This window comes from Otolemur garnettii, unplaced genomic scaffold (genome assembly GCF_000181295.1).
Source record: "Otolemur garnettii isolate 467f Iridium unplaced genomic scaffold, OtoGar3 scaffold00005, whole genome shotgun sequence".
NCBI lineage: Eukaryota > Metazoa > Chordata > Mammalia > Primates > Galagidae > Otolemur > Otolemur garnettii.
The window spans coordinates 35125397-35143440 of record NW_003852400.1 but is presented as its reverse complement, the minus strand read 5'-3'; the positions used below and the strand labels follow the sequence as shown (position 1 = coordinate 35143440).

At 38.8% G+C, this 18044-nt stretch overlaps 1 pseudogene; it reads right to left on the bottom strand.

Moving 5' to 3' along the window:
* Positions 1-5559: 5559 nt before the first annotated feature.
* LOC100941622 lies at positions 5560-14334 on the bottom strand (annotated as a pseudogene).
* Positions 14335-18044: the final 3710 nt, after the last annotated feature.

The following is an 18044-nucleotide window of genomic DNA, read 5'->3' as shown; positions in this document are numbered from 1 at the left end:
CAACCAGTTTTTCTTCCTTTGTTCAGGAGCCTCTGACCAGGGTTGCTACCAGTCGGCCATCTTCCCAGAATCCCCCCCACTGATTCCAATGGTAAAAGTTTTCATAATTAGCTTTGGAAATCACGTCTTCCTAATACTTCCCGGCGCCAGTTCCAGTCCTCCCGAGCAAGGCGGCAGAGGCGACGGCCAAGCGCGCGCCTGGAGCTAACCCGCCACAACCCGCTGCCCGCTAACCTAGAGGCTCACAGCCCTTTCCCCGACGCCCCTCCTAGGTCAGAAGGCGGCCAGGTAGACGTGGCTACCAGAGGTTCCTTCCCTCTCCGGCCGGACGCCGACCCGGACGCCAGCCCTCGTTCTATATTTCTACATGTTAAGGCGGCATACTCTTTGATTGCTTCTACATGAAATATGATACTGATTTTGTGATATTTCTATAGAGAGAATAGAAAGAAAATTCAATTTTTTTTCTCTAGTGTGCTACATAAAAGTTTTTCTGTGATTGATGATTAGGAGAAGTTTATTTTCAGCTTCGAAACTTGTTGTTGGTAATATACGCTTTTAGGATTATTGCCGAATGTGAGAAAATACTGAGTTTTGTATATGCGTTGTTACAAACTTACTTGCTATTTAATGTACTGCTACAGGGTGTGACCTACAAACACAGGGATACTATAAATTCCATGTAGTTAGTGTATTCCCCAAGAAAAGATGTGAAAAGAGGTGCTATAATTTCATGTGCTGCATTGTTGAGTGTATTCCTAACATAAGTAAAATTTTTTTTGGCTAGTTCTCAACGAGAACCCAACCTTCTGTTTATACATAGTTGACCATTGAACAATGTGGGGGTTAGGGGTGGTGACCCTCCATGTAGTTGAACATTTGTGTGTAATTTTTAATACACCAAAAATGTAACGATGAATAGCCTATTGTTGACCTTCAGAAGGCTTCCTGATAATACATGTATAAACAGTCAATACATATTTTTTATGTTCTATGTATTATATGCTGTGTTCTTACAAAAACAACCTAGAGAAAAGACAATGTTAATAAGCAAATAAGAGAAAATATATTTACCGTTCATTAAGTGGAAGAGGATAATCATGAAGGTTTCATCCTTGTCACCTTCGTGTTGAGGGGGCTGATGAGTAGGGAATGGTCTTGAGGTCTCAGGGATGGTACAGGCTGACGCAAATCTGCATGTCGGTGGACCTGCACAGCTCAAACCGTGTTATTACAGGCCAGCTGTCATTTTAGAGGTCTCACAACTGGATGAATTTTTCTCTGACTGATTCTGATTTCTCCTCTCCTACTCACATATTCCAGCACTGGGTGCTGTGGCACCCCCTTATATTGTGACACAGCTTCTGGTCCTGTATCTTTATGCTTTGTGCAGAGGGAGTGGCATAGTGGCAAGAGGGATATTATTCCTAGAAGCTATTCTTACACTTGATTAGCTATCAATAACTTAACTATATTGGGAAGTGGCTGTGAACCACATAAGTACATCCCATTAAGTTTAAACGTATTTCCAATCCAACTTGCTCTCTTAGCTGGAGCCCAAAATAACTGCAGCCACTCCAGCACTCTCCTGCTGCAATTGGTTGATTAAGACTGCTGTTTCTTTCCACTTCAGCATCTGCATGAAGAAGACGTTGAAGTGGAAAGAAACAGGGTTCCTCATCAACCAATTGCAGTTAAAGTATTTTACTTCTGCCAACTTTACAAAAACATATAATCCTGTGACATTACGAGGGCACCTCCCCACGCTTTGGAAGGGGCCCAAGTAAGTAAGGGGGCTGAAATTTATATTCATTTTCTTCGCAGCACATCTGCTCCTATCATAACACTTTTTGAATCTCTGCAGGGTCAGTATTTACAGACCAAATTAATTCATCCACTTCTCTTGAGAACTAGCATTAGTTAGGGGATTCTAAGAGCACTGACCCGAGTAAGACATTTCCTCATTAGAATCTATTTCTCTAATTGGCAAAAAATCGAGTTTGTATTTTACATTCTAACCTTCAAACTAGACGAATGACAGTTTTGATTGTAAAGAAACTTAAAGGAAGAGTGAATAACAAAGTGGTTTTAATTAAGGACTCCCCAGATCTTGCACTAATACTTAGATTTTACTTCCCAAATACCATTTGGCCTCCATTCTAACACACACCACTTTTCCCAACATACTTACCCCCAGCACTTTTATCCCAAAAGATGGGGTAGAGCTCCATGGTTGATTTTTATCCAAGTACCAACAACCAAAGAGGACCTTGCCATGCTTTTCTGATGTGTGTTACACCCAGAGAAGTGCAGTACTGAATAGAACATATTCACAGGGTTTGCTGTCTTATCAGAAAGTGATCATTTTGTTGAGCTAAGTGAGCTTTTTTTGTTTGCTTTTAAGACAGAGTCTCTGTTGCCCTGGGTAGAGTGCTGTGGCATCATCATAGGGGACAGAAGCCTCAAACTCTTGCACTCAAGTGATCCTCTTGCCTCAGCCTCCCTAGTGGCTGGTACTACAGGGGCATGCCACGTTGCCCAGCTGGTTTTTCTATTTAGTAGAGATGGGGTCTTGCTCTTGCTTAGGCTGGTCTTGATCCACCTTGGCCTCCCAGGGTGCTAGGATTATAGATGTGATCTGCCATGCCTGTGTGAACCTAAGTGTGCTTTGGGTACCATGTGAGTCCAGGACTCCTGGACTCTATGAGTCAGTGGTGCTATTCAGGCCTGTGGTTCTAATCTTACATGTCTAGTTGTTGAGACTCACTAGTTCAGGATTTTAGCAATACCTATCAGGAAGTGCAAAAATAGAAGAATATTTTATCTTTTTCTTAAAGGCAGAAGATATTGTCTGGGTCTCTGTGACCATCTTCAGGAGGGTAAGAAAACCAAACAGTTCTATGAGCCACAGAAGGTAATTGAAGTCAGGTGCCAAGAGAGAAGTGGAGAAAAAGCCAGTCCATGCCAGTCCACTGACCTGTTCATTGGGCATGTGATTTTAGGTGAGTCCATTATCGCTCCTCACGTTCTGTTCCTCTGCTATATGTGATGGGGTTTGTTGTGAGAATTCAATACATGAAAGGGAGTAGGTGAGAAGGTACCAATGTTTATGTCGATTATTTTTAATGGCATGAACAAGACAGATACTGAAAGAAAAGTTTTTCTGGGGGGGGGGGTTCAGATTTAAAGTTATATGTCCGTATGTCTATGTCTATGTATATATGGAATTATCAATAGGCCCCAAATAGCTATGTAACATTGAGAAGGAAAACAATGCAATTTCTGGCTACTTGAGGTCTTTTTTCTGTGATCTAGAGAATATTGACAACATATGGTTGTAAAAGTACCTTTTACTTTTTGGTATCACCAGGAGGGCTGAGTTCTTTGGACACAGCATGGATTTGTGTCCCTGAACAAGTCCAACTGTGCTCTGATGGTGTTCTTTGTACCTCCTGAGCTTGGAGCATCCAGAGGCTGCTGGTTTCTCAGTGCCTAAGGCATTTTAGTTCAGTCCTGATTGCCCCAAACCAATGCAGGTCCTAGAGGGACATGGATCTCTTATGTTTTTTTAGTTTCATTCTGACCTTGCAATTATTTAAAAAGAATTATATTTAAAAATCTACTACCTAATTCACATCAGTTGCCTGAAATCAGTGAAAACATTTTCTTGAGAATTTTGAGATTTGACATTTACTACTGAACTCTGAATTAACACACTACTTTTAATTTCATAGAAAAATTTTCTCATATGAATTATTTGAATAGAACTTCCTAATTTTTTTTTTCTTTCATTAGGGAAAAGCTATTTTGCTACAGTGTTGAAGAGCTTCACTTTAGTGTTATAATAGCTTGTTTTGAAGTTTAAATACATTTTTGCTACTACATTCTTCTAATTTCTGCCTATGATTAGCAAAATGATTTTTTCCCCCCACAAAATCTTGGTTTTATTATTTTGTATCCAGGTCAATTCAAACTCTTGTTCACATTTTACAAAGGGTGAGGGAGGCTAGGCCTTGGCTAAGTTGCACTCAGTAACGGCAGTCCAAAGGTGGCTAGCATGGGTTGGGTTTATTGATTATGTCATTGTAAACAGAGAAAGTCTTGTCTCCTCTTGACTAGATATCCAAAAGGTTATAAAAGAAATGTAACTTAGCTTCAATTTGAGAATATGTACTAAAATTTTAAGCCTTTCCTTGGCATTTTCAAAAGACTAAGTGTGATACCCTATAAGGCAGTTCCATGTCATAGATGCATACTCCCACATTTTACATGTGAACATGCTACAGGGTTCGAGTGATGTGTCTGCAGATGCACTGTAACTCCAGGAGAGACACAGAATGAGTCACACTAGGTGGCATCTAAGCCTTACTTCCCAGTGATCAGGGTGGTCCAGTGTGGCGCTGCTGCAAAGGGTGTCCTTATCAGGTGACACCCAATACCTGCTACAACTTCAGACTGACCTTGTATGATCTGTGATTATGACTATATGTTGCCACATATTCAGCAATAAAAATCCATACCATTTAAGAGTACCTGAGAAAGGAACAAATAATTATTCCATTTGGTGTTCTTCCCATATTTCAAACTAACTTCTATTGTCTGAGATTTAGAAGTAAAAACATTTAAAAAATACATTATCTTGAAAACTCTAGAATTTCTAGGGTTCAACACTCCTACTTCTTTGGCAATGCAGAATCTTCAAGCTGTCCCGTTAGCCTGGATAGGTGTCAATCATGGAGAATGGGCACGTAGACTTCAAAAGGTTCTATGGAATCAAGTGAGAGCCTCACCCACACACAAAGTGTAACAAACACCTCACCATAGGAACTCAGGACTCAACTCCAAAGCCGATGGTCTTGTTCCAACTGGCTGTATGATACAGCTGGGGAAGTTCAGGATAAGACGTGGTACAAGGAAGGCTGTGAGTGATGGGCAAGGGATCCCATGGGCTGTAATCAGCAGTCAGAATGGACAAAGGAAGGAGTCCCTCTGTCCTGTCTGCTACAGAAGCCTCAGAGGGTACCTCCACCCTACATGAGGACAGTTCAGCCAGGTCAAGAGTGCTCAGCATGCAGGGCCAACCCCCCCACCTCCCCACAGATGCCTAACTGAAAATTCTTCAAGTCAGCAAAGGCTCTCTGTGTAAAGAAAACTCAACAGCTGAAGAATGTTTTCAGCAGGTGAACGCTCCTCAGCTGCCCCTTTACTCCTGACAGGTGCTTCTGAGGTGTGGGCACTGTGGGTTACAAAAGATCCCTTGGTCTCCTTGGCACAGCTGCCTTCAGGCACTTTTGTCAAGGTGAGTAGTAGTAAGTGAGAAGGGGGTTTTAAAGTTCCTCTTCAACTGCAAAGAGCTGGACTGCTGTTACATTGCAAAAGGACAGGTGGATGGGACAGATGACCATCTTTTCCTGTTTCAACTCCTGGAAACTTCTCTATCCCAAAAGTTCACATGTGCAAATGTGCAAAACCATGAAGAGGTCTTCAAAGTGTTTCTGAAAGACAAGGTGCCCGGTGTGCTGAGCCTCCCAGGCGCCTCTTCACCCATCTGGTAAGAGCTCAGTGGAAATCTAGCTGTGATTGCACAGCCTTACAGCCTTTGTCTGAGTAGATTTTCTCATCTTTGGGGAAAAACGTCATTTCATCTGCCACTCTTGTCACAACGTCTTCATCTATGGCACAGCCTCAGGCCTTCATTTCAGACCTCACACACATCTTCATGTGTCTGCACTCCAGGGGCAGGAAGGAGATGAAGTAATCAATGAGGTTTCTGTTGATCAGTCCACTGTACCACATGTCACTGTGTTTATTTTTGAAGATCCCCAACAGACAGCACAGGTTCCAGGTCCTTCAGCTGAATGTTCCACCTCTTTCTTCCTGTCCACCAAAAGTCAAGAGCCATCTTAGTTATAAGGTCCCTACCTGCATTATTGAGGAAGATGAAGATGGCTTTGTGGTAAGACACTCCGTCCACTTGCTCACAGTAGTCTAGAAATGGCTTGATTGCATCAGTGATCCTAGGGTGCAATTTATCCATCTTGTCAAATATAAAAACAGAGTTTGCACAAGCACTCATATTAGCACTAACTCATTTCTGTAGCTAGTCCTCACACCAGGTGCTCTGTGGTGAATGCTAGGTGCTTTCATTCATCAGAGAAGGTGGATACCATGCAGTTGGGGAATTTGGGTTCAAGTTCTTGCTCAGGTACACTTTTATCTTCTGCTCATGAGAGAAGAGCAGAGTTGACACAAAAAGGTGGACAAAGTTCCTCTTTAGGCCTTTTGGGTGAAGACTTTCAGTCACAATTCAGCTAACAAAATTCTTGCCTGTGTCCCCTGCCATGTAAGGAAGGGGTCAATAGTTTCTTGGGTTTTTTGTTGTTCCTGAAGCCAGTCAGTGCCTTGAGAATCACTTCTGTGGCCACATGCTGTTCAAACTGTTTATCCTCCAAATCCAGCTTTAGGGATGAGATTTTGAGCTGCTGCTCCTCACGGCAGCACTCAGTGAAGCAGCAGTAGATGGCCTTGCAGGACAAGTAGCTGGTGAGGGCGGATGCTGCCCTGATGGTGATGCCCATGCTGATGGGCTCAAATGCTGCTACCACTTGGGCCTCCAGCAGCTGCAGTAGCACAGAGGCACCCAGGAACCACTCGGCTGGTAGTATCCTATATGATTTGTTTTTTGATGGAATAAGATTTTCAGAGGCAATTAAAAGTAGTCTACTATCAGAGAGACCACTAACAAGATTAATACATTATATAACTTCTTTAAGATTTAACAGTTTTTTTATTTAGTTGGCCTGGGAGATTAGGATGTTCGTGGATAATGACTTTCATTTTAATATTGAGAGAGATGAAACATTTCTATTATAACAAGCTAGAATCATACTCTTCTATTAGAGCTTTTAAAGTTTTGTTTCTCCGTGTTGCACATTGCTTTTCATAATTAGTTTCAAATTTAATCATATACAGTTTGGGGGGAAAAAGAAAACTTATTTGAAAATTCCCATTTGTAACTGGGTAAGTTTTTAAGGTATTTAGCACAGACCTTTGTTGGCATATAAAGGCAGAGAAGCCTACATGAAGAAACTATGTGATGGCTGTGGAATTATACTACTTTCATCCCTATGTACAGAGTAAAAGTCTGGGGGCTAAAACGTCCTTAAGACTAGGGTCAATTCTTGTGGGTGTGTGCTGAACTAGATAATCCATTGTATAAGAATTCTTAATATAAGTGAGCATACCTTGTGAAGAGGTAGCCTATTGAAATGAAGTAATTGTCTTAATATATACATAAAGAACTCTTACCAGTCATTAAGGCAAACATGAATGATTCATTAAAAATGATGTATGAGGGTGGCGCCTGTGGCTTAAAGGAATAGGGCACCGGCCCCATATGCTGGAGGTGGTGGGTTCAAACCCAGCCCCAGCCAAAAAAAAAAAAAAAAGATGTATGAGAGGACCTTCAAGATGGTTGCCTAGAAGCATTTTATGCCCACTTCCTCCATTTAGTAGACCCAAAATAGTGTATAGACAGTCACACTTCAATTACATTATCTAAGAGAGCTGGAATTTAAAATGAAGTGTCAGGAAACACCAAAAAGGGGGAAGAAGAAGGAACAGAGGCAGTTTCTTTGACTGGGATTGGCTATGGGCCAAGAGTGACTCTACTATAGGGAAAAAGTGGGTGAGAGACTTACAACAACCCATATACCCTCTAGGGAATCATGTAATCATGACCATGGGAGAACCCCTCAACTTTGAACTGCTGAAATGAACACAAGGAATTACCAGACACTGGGGGGAGGGGATGTGGAACTACAAGAGTTTGTGCTGGGTCACATAGCCTGAGACCTAAGCAGGTATAGCAAGGTGCTATTTTCAAACATAGCCTTTGTCAGACTTTCTCAGCAGCTCTGGGACTGAGACATTATCAAAACCCTGGACATTATTGCTTGGACAGGAGACTAAAGCTGGGAATGGGCTCCCACAGCTAGGGTTAAGATGTGAGTGAGGCATGGGTTGCAGCTGCTCGTGCCAGATCAGTATACAGGTGGGGCATGGGTTGCCACTAGAACTTGTTGTAAGCTGGGAGGAGGCTCCTATAGCCAAGATGGGGATATGAGCTAGGAGTGGGCTATCATTAGCAGGGTAGAGGGAAAGGGATGGGCCTCATTAGGATTGGGGCATGAGAGGAACAAATGTATCCCACCCACTGGCCCAGGCTGTGGCCACTGAAGACAGGCACACCCTGTCCAGTATCAGAGTATCAGTGGAGCTGCTATTGCCCAACACCCAAGTACTTTATCTGTGGCCTGAGGATTACTTCACCCCTGTCCACCATGACTGGTGCCTGCTTTCACCTTTGGGGGAGTAAGGACATGACTTCTCAGTTTGGCTTTGTCCCCCACTCCAAGAGAGCACATACTATAGGGCTCTGGGGACTGCCCAATTCAATTCACCACCTTGGGTATCTGAACACTCCTCCTAGGGGCCTGAGATTAGGTCTAAACTTGCAACTGATACCAACTCAGGTGGCACTTATCTGCAAGCACCATCTATAGGCATAGAAACTGGTCTGCTTTGTCTATCACAGCTACCACCAAAACAACTCATACTACTCAAGACCCAGAGAATTGTTCCACTACAGAGATTGTTGCCATGGCCTACACCACTCTGGCTGCCTAGGGGCCCAAGAACTTGCACACCCTCCTGGTCCACTTCTGCATCTTCTGGCATCTGAGTAAGCTACCTGAAGGACCAAAATCAGCTCACTGGTGACCACCAAAAACTGCCAGTGGCACAGAGATGGGCATGCTTAGTCCACTAGCCAATAATGGGGACTAAAGACTGGTCCACTTGGCATTTTCATCCCCAGCACAACTTCACCACAGCCTTCATTAATAACCGCACCCTAACCCACCAAGGGAATCAGATACCAGCAATTCTTTGGTTTACAGTCAAAGAAATCATACAGAGACTACACCATGAATCTAGAATCAAAGCTAAAGTACCCTACCTAATCAACAACATGGATATGTTTTCAGGAAAAAGTTCTCCCCTATGAAAGTAAATTCAAAAAATACAAAAAAGCAACTATTAAGACAGATGTGTAAATATTGATATAAAAAATACAGGGAATGTAAAAAACAAGGAAATATAACACAAGAAGAACACAATGATTCTTTGCAACAGATCCAAACCAAAAAGAAATTCATGGACTCTTGGATGAAAAACTCAAAATACTAATTTTAAAGAAGCTCAGTGAGATACAAAAGAATTCTGAGAAATAATACAGAGAAACCAGGAAACAATACAGTATATGAATGAGAAGTTTATCAAAGAGATTACTTTTGAAAAGCTAATCAGAAATTCTGAAACTGAGGAACTCATTGAATAAAATACAAAATATAACAATAGACTAGATCAAGCAGGGGAAAGAATTTCAAAACTTGAAGGCTGATCTTTTGAAATAACACACTCAGACAAAAATAAAGCCTTGTGGCATTTGGGACAACCAAAATAAATGATCAAACATTTGAATTATTAATATCCTTGAGGATGAATAGAGAACCTATTTAATGAAATAATAGATGTAAAACTTCCTCAGCTTAATAAGAGATCTAGACATCCAGATACAGGAGCCTCAGTGTCCTCCAGGAGCCTCAGTGTCCGCTAGATACAATACAAAAAGCTCTTCTCTACAGAACATTATAGTCTAGATTGTCTAAAGTCAAAGAAAAAGAGTGAATCCTAAAATCAGCAAGAGAAAAGCATCTAATCACCTGTGAAGAAAATCCCATCAGATTAACTGTGAATTTCTCAGTAGAAATCTTATGGGCCAGAAGAGAGTGGGATGATATATAGTCAAAGTCTAAAAGCAGAAAAACTTCACTATGAATACTATATCCAGCAAATATATCATCAATAAAGGAGACATAATGTCTTTCCCAGATAAGCAAATGCTGAGAAAATTCATTGCCACTAGACTAGTCCTACAAGAAATACTCCAGGAAGTCCTAAACCTTGAAGGGAAAGGATGACATTTACCACCATGAAAACACATGACAGCTCACTGGTAAGGCAATCACACAAAAGAGGAAGAGAAAGAACTTAAATGGCACAATGATAGAAATCCACCAAACCACAGCAATGAGAGAAAGAAAAGGATGAAGGATAAACAACCAGAAAACAATTAACAATATGACAGGAACAAAGCCACACATATCAATAAAAACTTGAATGTAATGGATTAAATTCTTCATTTAAAAGATATAGACTGCCTGAAAGGATAAAAAAAATCCCCCACAAAAAATACAAAAACCTCACCATCCCATTATATGATGTTTATAAGAAACTCACCAGGAAAGACACATAGACTGAAAGTAAAGAGATGAAAAAATATATTTCATAGAAATGGAAACCTAAAGCAAGCAGGATTAGCTATATTTATATTAGATAAAATAAACTTTAAGTCAAAAACAGTAAAGACAAAGTCATTATATAATGATAAATATATACATATATGTATGTATATGTTTATACATTTATATGTATGTGTGTGTGTGTGTGTGTATCTCCCCAGTACTGGAACACCAGGTTCAAAGAGCAAGTATTACTAGATCTACACACAGAGAGAGATGACAAATGATAATAGCAGGGGACTTCAACACTTTACTCTCAGCATTAAATTGATCTCTAGTCAGAAAATCAACAAAGAAACATTGGATTTAAATTGAATTATAGACCAAATGGGCCTGACAGACATTTATAGAACATTTTATCTAAGAACTGCAAGATATATATTCTTTTCATCAACACATGGAACATTCTCCAGATTAAAACATATGTTAGGCTACAAATCTCAAAATATTAAAAATAATCAAAATCTTATCAAGTATTTTGTTAGACTCTAAGGAATAAAACTAGAAACCAATAATAAGAACTTGGGAATCTATACAAATACATGGAAATTAAACAATGTGATCAGAATGACCATTGGGTCAACAAAGAAATTGAAATGGAAAAAAAAAAAACACTTCTTAAAACAAATGGAAATAGAAACACAACATACCAAAACCTATAGGATACACCAAAAGCAGTGCTAAGAGGAAAGTTTATAGTAAAAGGTCTACTTTGAAAAAATAGAAAGATTACAAATTAACAACTAACAATGTACCTCAAGGAACTAGAAAAGCAAGAACAGATCAAATCCAAAATTAACAGGAAAAAGGAAGAATACAGATCAGGGTAGAACTAAATGAAATAGAGACTAAAAAGGAATATAAGAGATCCAAGTTAGTTGAAAAGATAAACACCATTAGTAAACCACTAGTAGAGTCACTACGAAAATAAGAAAGAAGACCCAAATAAATGAAATCAGAAATTAAAAAGGAGACATTATACCTGATACCACAGAAATACAAAAGATCACCAGGAACCATTATGAAAAACTATATACTAAAAAATTCCATATGGGAAATGGATAAACTCCTGAAAACCTACAACCTACCAAGATTGAATGAGGAAGAAATAGGAAACCTGAACAGACCAATAATGGGTAGGGAGATTGAATTAGTAGTTAGAAAGTCTCCTAACAAAGTAAAGCCCAGCCCTAGGTAGATTTGTAGCTAAATTCTACCAAATGTACAAAAAAGAACTAATATCAATTGTCTTGAAGCTATTCCAAAAGATTAAAGAGGAGGGAAATCCTTTCTATCTCATTCTATGAGGCCAGCATTACCCTGATAATGAAACCATACAAGGATACAATAGTAAAAGTAAATTCCAAGGCAATATTCCTGATGAATATAAATGAAAAATCCTAAATAAAATGCTAGCAAATCAAATCCAAAAGTACATCAAAAAGGTTCTATACCATAATAAAGTGGGATTTATAGCAGTAATGCAAGGATGGTTCAAGAAACTCAACTCAATAAACATGACACATCACATCAACAAAATGAAAGACAAAAAGCATAAGATTATTTTAGATGTAGACAAAACGTTTGATAAAGTTCAATATCTTTCTCAAAAAGCTAGGCATAGAAGGGACATAACTAAAAATAATAAAGGTTATATATGACAAACCCACAGCAAACATTATACTTAATAGGGAAAAGTTGAAAGCATTCTGTCTAAGAACAAGAATTAGGCAAGGATTCCCACTTTCACCATTCTTATTCAGCATAGTATGGGAAGTCCTTACTAGAAGAATCAAGTAAGAGGAAAAAAAGACATTCAAATTGAAAAAGAGTAAAATTGTCACTCTTTTGCTGATTATATTATCTTCTATCTAGAAAAACCTAAGGACTCCACCAACAAATGAATTTGATAAGTGAATTCAGTAAAGATGAAAGATATAAAAGCAAAGTATAAAAACTACTAGTGTTTCTATACATCAGTAATTAGTTGAGAAAGAAATGAAGAAGGCAATCTCATTTACAATAACTACAAAAGATACTTAATTTAACAAAGAAAATGAAAGATCTTTGTAAGGAAAATTACAAAGCACTGAAGGAAGAAATTTTAAAAAGACACAAACAAATGGAAAAACATCCCATGCTCATGGATCGGAAGAATTAATATTGTCAGAGTGACCATATTCCCTAAAGCAATCTATAGATTCTATGCAATCTATATTATCACAATCCAATATTATTCTTCACAAAATTATAAAAAACCTAAAATTCCTAGAGAACCAATAAAGAGCCCAAATAGCCAAAGCAATCTTGAGAAAAAATACACTGGGCATCACATTCACTGACTTCAAAATATATTATAAGATTATAGTAACCAAAACAATATGGTATTGGCATAAGATTAGGCATGCAGGCAAACAGAACAGAACAGAGAACCCAGAAATTAAGTCACATATTTACAGTGAACTGATCTTTGACAAGGCTGACAAAGTTTACATTGGGTAACGGACACCTTATTCAATAAATAATGCTGGAAAAATTGGATAGACACATATAGAAGAATGAAACTGGACCCCTATCTTTTATCATATAATAAAATCAACTGTAAAAGTATTAAAGCCTTGTAACAAAACCAAGAATAGACAAATAGGATGTAAACTGAAAAGCTTCTAGATAACAAAAGAAATAATCAGCAGAGTGAAGAGACTACCTGTTTAATCAGAGAAAATATTTGCAAACTCTTCATCTAACAAGGGACTAATATCCAGAATATATTAGGTCATCAAACATGAAATGTTCAATTTTGAATCAAGAGTTTAGTTTATACCTCAAACAAGAATCAGTACAATTAGTCAAAGTAGGCACCCAACTTATTGATACGGTCTTGCCATCTTAATGGTAGCTTGTTTATGGCAGCAGTGAAGCAGCCTAAAGAGCAGGTGGCAATGAAATCACAAAAGGCATTTTCCACTGCTTGTTGGGAATTAAATATTTTTCCCTGAAAGAAGTGGTCCAAATTCTGGAAGAAGTGGTGGTCAGTTGGTGGAAAGTCTGGTGAATATGGTGGATGACAGAGTTTCCAAGTCTAGCTTCTGTAGTTTGAGCAGCATTGTTTGTGCAACATGTGGTTAAGTCTTGTCTTGAAGAGGATTGGCCTGTCTCTACAGACCAATCCTGACTACTTAATCATAAGCATCCTTATCATTTCATCCACTTGACTGCAAGCAGACAACCTATAATCGATTGACCAGGTTTCATGAAGCTGTAGTAGGTAATACTAGCACTGGACCACCAAATAGACCCTGTTAGCTCTTTTTGGTGAATATTCAGTTTTGGACTGTGTTTTGACATTTAATATTTATCTAACTATTGTGCTTAATACTTGTGATTGTTAAAAATAATGTATCTTTCGTTAGCTATAACAATGTGATATAGAAATAGTTTGCCCTGGCTCAGCGCCTGTAGCTCAAGTGGCTAAGGTGCCAGCCACATACACCCAAAGTGGTGGGTTCGAATCCAGCCCGGGCCCGTCGAACAACAATGACAGCTGCAACCAAAAAATAGCCAGGTGTTGTGGCGGGCGCCTGTGGTCCTAGCTACTTGGGAGGCTGAGGCAGGAGACTCGCTTAAGCCCAGGAGTGGAAGGTTGCTGTAAGCTGAGATGCCACGGCACTCTACTCAGGGGGACAGCTTGAGGCTCCTGTCTCAAAAAAAAAAAAAATAGTTTGCTCTTATGTTGTGACAGCAAAGAAAGGCAACCTTTGAGCTGATGTCTCTTTAGCATCCATCTATCCAGCTTCTTTACCTTGCCAATTTGCTTCAAATGGCCCAATAATGTTGGAATAGTAACGTCAAACCTTGCTGCTAATTCACGTGCAGGCTGAGATGGATTTGCTTCTATTCCAGTCTTCATTCAGCTCATTATCCATGTTGGTCTCATGTCACTCATGTGGCTCATTTTCAAGATCAAGATCACCAGAATGGAACTTCTCAAACCATTATTGGACTGTGCATTCATTAGCCACATCCTTATCAGACACAACTTTGTTGATATTTTGAGCTGTCTGCACTATTGCGGTTCCATGATAAAATTCACATTCGAAGATAACATGATTTTCCTACTTATCCATATTTTCGCAAAAATAACTCAAGGTGTTTGAAAGATAATCACAAGGCCCAACATGTTTGAAAGAAGGAGGATGCACCTTTAAAACAAAAGCAAGAAGTGTCAGAGTGAAATGTCAGAGATAAAAACCATCAAACTTAATACTTAAGGAAATCAGACATTTCACACCTAATAACCTAATACAAGGACCTCAACAGGAAAACAGAATCAATCTCATTAAAAAGTGGGAAAAGAACATGAATGGACAATGTTCAAAAGAAAACAGTTGTATGAAAAAATGTTTAACCTAAATAATAATCAGAGAAATGGAAATCAAAACAACGAGATGTCATGTTATCCCACTCAGAATAAGATATAAAAGAAAAAGATAAAAATAAGACATGTTGGCAACAATGTGGAGAAAAAGGAACTCTTATATATTGTTGTTGGCAATGTAAACTAGTACATTTGCTATGGAAAACAGTATGGAGATTAATCAAAAAATTAAAAGTAGAATTACCATTTGATCCAGCAATTCCACTGTGGCATCTATCTACCCAAAGGAAAAGAAATCAATATCTCAAAGGGATACCCACTCCCACATGTTTATTGCAGCACTATTCACAATAGCAAACATATAAGATCAATGTAAGTGTTCATCAAAGGATAAATGAATAAAGAAAATGTAATATACTCGTATATACACTATGGAATACAATTCAGCCATATAAGAGAATGCACTCATATGCAGTAATATGGATGGAACTGGAAGTCATTATCTTAAGTGAAATAAGCCAGGCACAAAAAGACAAATTTTGCACCTTCTCCCTTATATGTGGTAGCTAAAATATTTGATGGAGGTGGAGAGGGAAATGACAGATAACAAATGAGGAAGGATGAGTGGGGGAAAAGTGGGAGGATGAAGAGAAGTGGGTTAAAAGATACAAACATATGATAAGATTGAAGGAATAAATTCAATGTTTTGTAGCAGATAGGGTTGCTTTATCTAACAAAAATATACTGTACTCAAGTGATGGACCCCCTAAATACCCTGACTCGATCAAAGTATATTATATATATATATCAAAATTTCTCAAGTACTCCATAAATTTGCACAATAAAAATGATGGATGGATGTCACTATTTAAAATAGATGAAAGATACATGGTTGATGAACATACAAAAATAGTCAATTTTATTAGTAATCAACAAATTAACAATGAAAATAAAGTAGATATCACTATGCCTATTAGATTTTAAGACCTCAAGCAGATTGATAGTATCCTACATTAGTGAAAGAGTGGGTAGCCAAGAAGTTATTCATACAAGCAGAGTGTGAGCAATCCCTATAACCAGGAAGCTTAGTGCAATATAATGCAAATATAAAAAATCTTTTGAAATATATAGTCTTAGCAGTCCCACTTCTAGATTAATCTTAAAGTAATAATGGTATAAGCTGGATGCAGTGGCTCATATTTGTAATCCTAGCACTTTGGGAGGCTAACACAGGAGAATTGTTTGACTCTAGAAGTTCAAGATTAGGCTGGGCAACATAGTGAGACCTGGTCTCTGCAAAAAAATAGAAAAATTAGCCAGGTGTGGTAGCACACACTTGTGTTCCCACCGATTTTGGAGGCGGACACAGGAGGACTGCTTGAGCCCAGGAGTTTGCGGTTGCTGTCAGCTATCATGATGCCCCTGCCCTGTCTCAAAAGAAAAAAAAAAATAAAAGAAATAATAGCACCAGTCAAGAATATTAATGGTGGCAACTAAAAGTTCTTTTAAAACATTAGTTAAATGTATCATAGAACATTAATACAAGGAAATGTTATTCAACCAGTAAAGGAGTGATTTATATTTTGACAGAAGCTGATGCTTCTTGAGTCTCACGTTCCTGCATGTTTTGAGAGCAGAGGTACTGACTGCTTTCCAAACTTTCTTTACAAGGATGCATGTGCAGTGCATAGCCCTGGAATAGAGAGACAGTTTTTTCCTCCAGAGCACAGGACAGGCACGCTTACTACCCAGTATTGAAGATTCAGCTTCTTTAAACTTAGGGTTCTTCTCCTTTTATAAACCTGGGGTACATGGGCAGGTGTCACCTGGCCCTTTATACAACAGCCTGCATGATTAGGGCTTTGGAAATTAATATGAGAAAACACAGACTCTGGCTACTGCTATTTCTGTAAATAATGGTCATTTATTTCTAACCCAGGAGTCTTGTGTCTTCAGTCCAGTGCAATGGATTGAATGTTTATCTCCCTTACCAAAATTTCATGTGTTGAAATCCTAACCTCCAAGTTGGTGATATTAGTAGCTGGGACCTTTGGGAGGCAGGATGGCTAATTTCAGGTGTCAACCTTGACTGGATTAAGAGATACTCAGCTACCTGGCAACATGTTATTTCTGGATCTGTCTTCCAGAAGATATCAGCAATAAAATCAGTAGACTGAGTACAGATGATTGCCCACACCAATGCATCATCCAATCTACTGAGGGCTAGAATAGAACAAAAAAGCAGAGGAAAGGCAAATTTGCCCTCTGTTTGAGCGAGGTCATCCATCTCCTGTACTCGATATAAGAGCTCCTGGTTCTCAGGCCTCAGACTCAGCCTGAGACTTGCACTAGTGGATCCTTTGGTTCCTTCAGACTTGGACTAACTTATAAGATTGGTTCTCTGGTATACAGACAGAGGACCATGGAACGTCTCAGCTTCCATAATCACATGAGCCAGTTCCCATAAGAAATCTTGTCTGTCTAGTCTAATCTTATCTACCTATTGATCGATTGATCTATCTATCTATCTATATCTAATCACTTTCTCCTATTGGTCTGTTTCTCTGGAGAGCCCTGAATGATACACAATATAAAACTAGCTTATACTTTATTAACCAGACTCCCATTGATTGATTGTTTTTTGACTAGTACAAATGCTACTGTTAATCTTCTTGTCTAGATCCCTTGGTGGGTGAAAAAGATACACCTATAAACTAAATAAAAGCATTCTCAGACCCGTGCTACAGTGTTCCAACCACAGTGATTGGTGGGAGACTTCGGCTCATTTCACAGTACTAGGTCAAAAATATTTTTGGAAAAAAACTAAAAAGCTTTGTAGTATGATTTCATTTTGAATGTATGAATAAGTAGAAGTCAGGAGGGAAGTTACAGAAATGTTAGCAGGGTTAATTTTGGGTTGTAACTTTTATTCTCTGTGGTCCTCCATATTTTCTGATTATTTTGAACTGAGTATGCATTTCATTTACAATTAGAAGGGTAATAAGACGACTAAAAGTAAGAGGCCACAGACAGTTAAAGCAAGGGTGAAAGACAGGGATATAGACACAAGAAGACATTAAAAGATATGAATTAAAGGCCTCATATCAAAGAAATGAGGTGATAGATTTTAATTGGAATTTTTTGGTGCAGGCTTAGCATTTCTTGAATTCATAGGAAAGAAATGCTTCCTAATGAAGCAGATGTGGGGATTGGCAAAACCCCAAGTATTCATTTATTCTTTT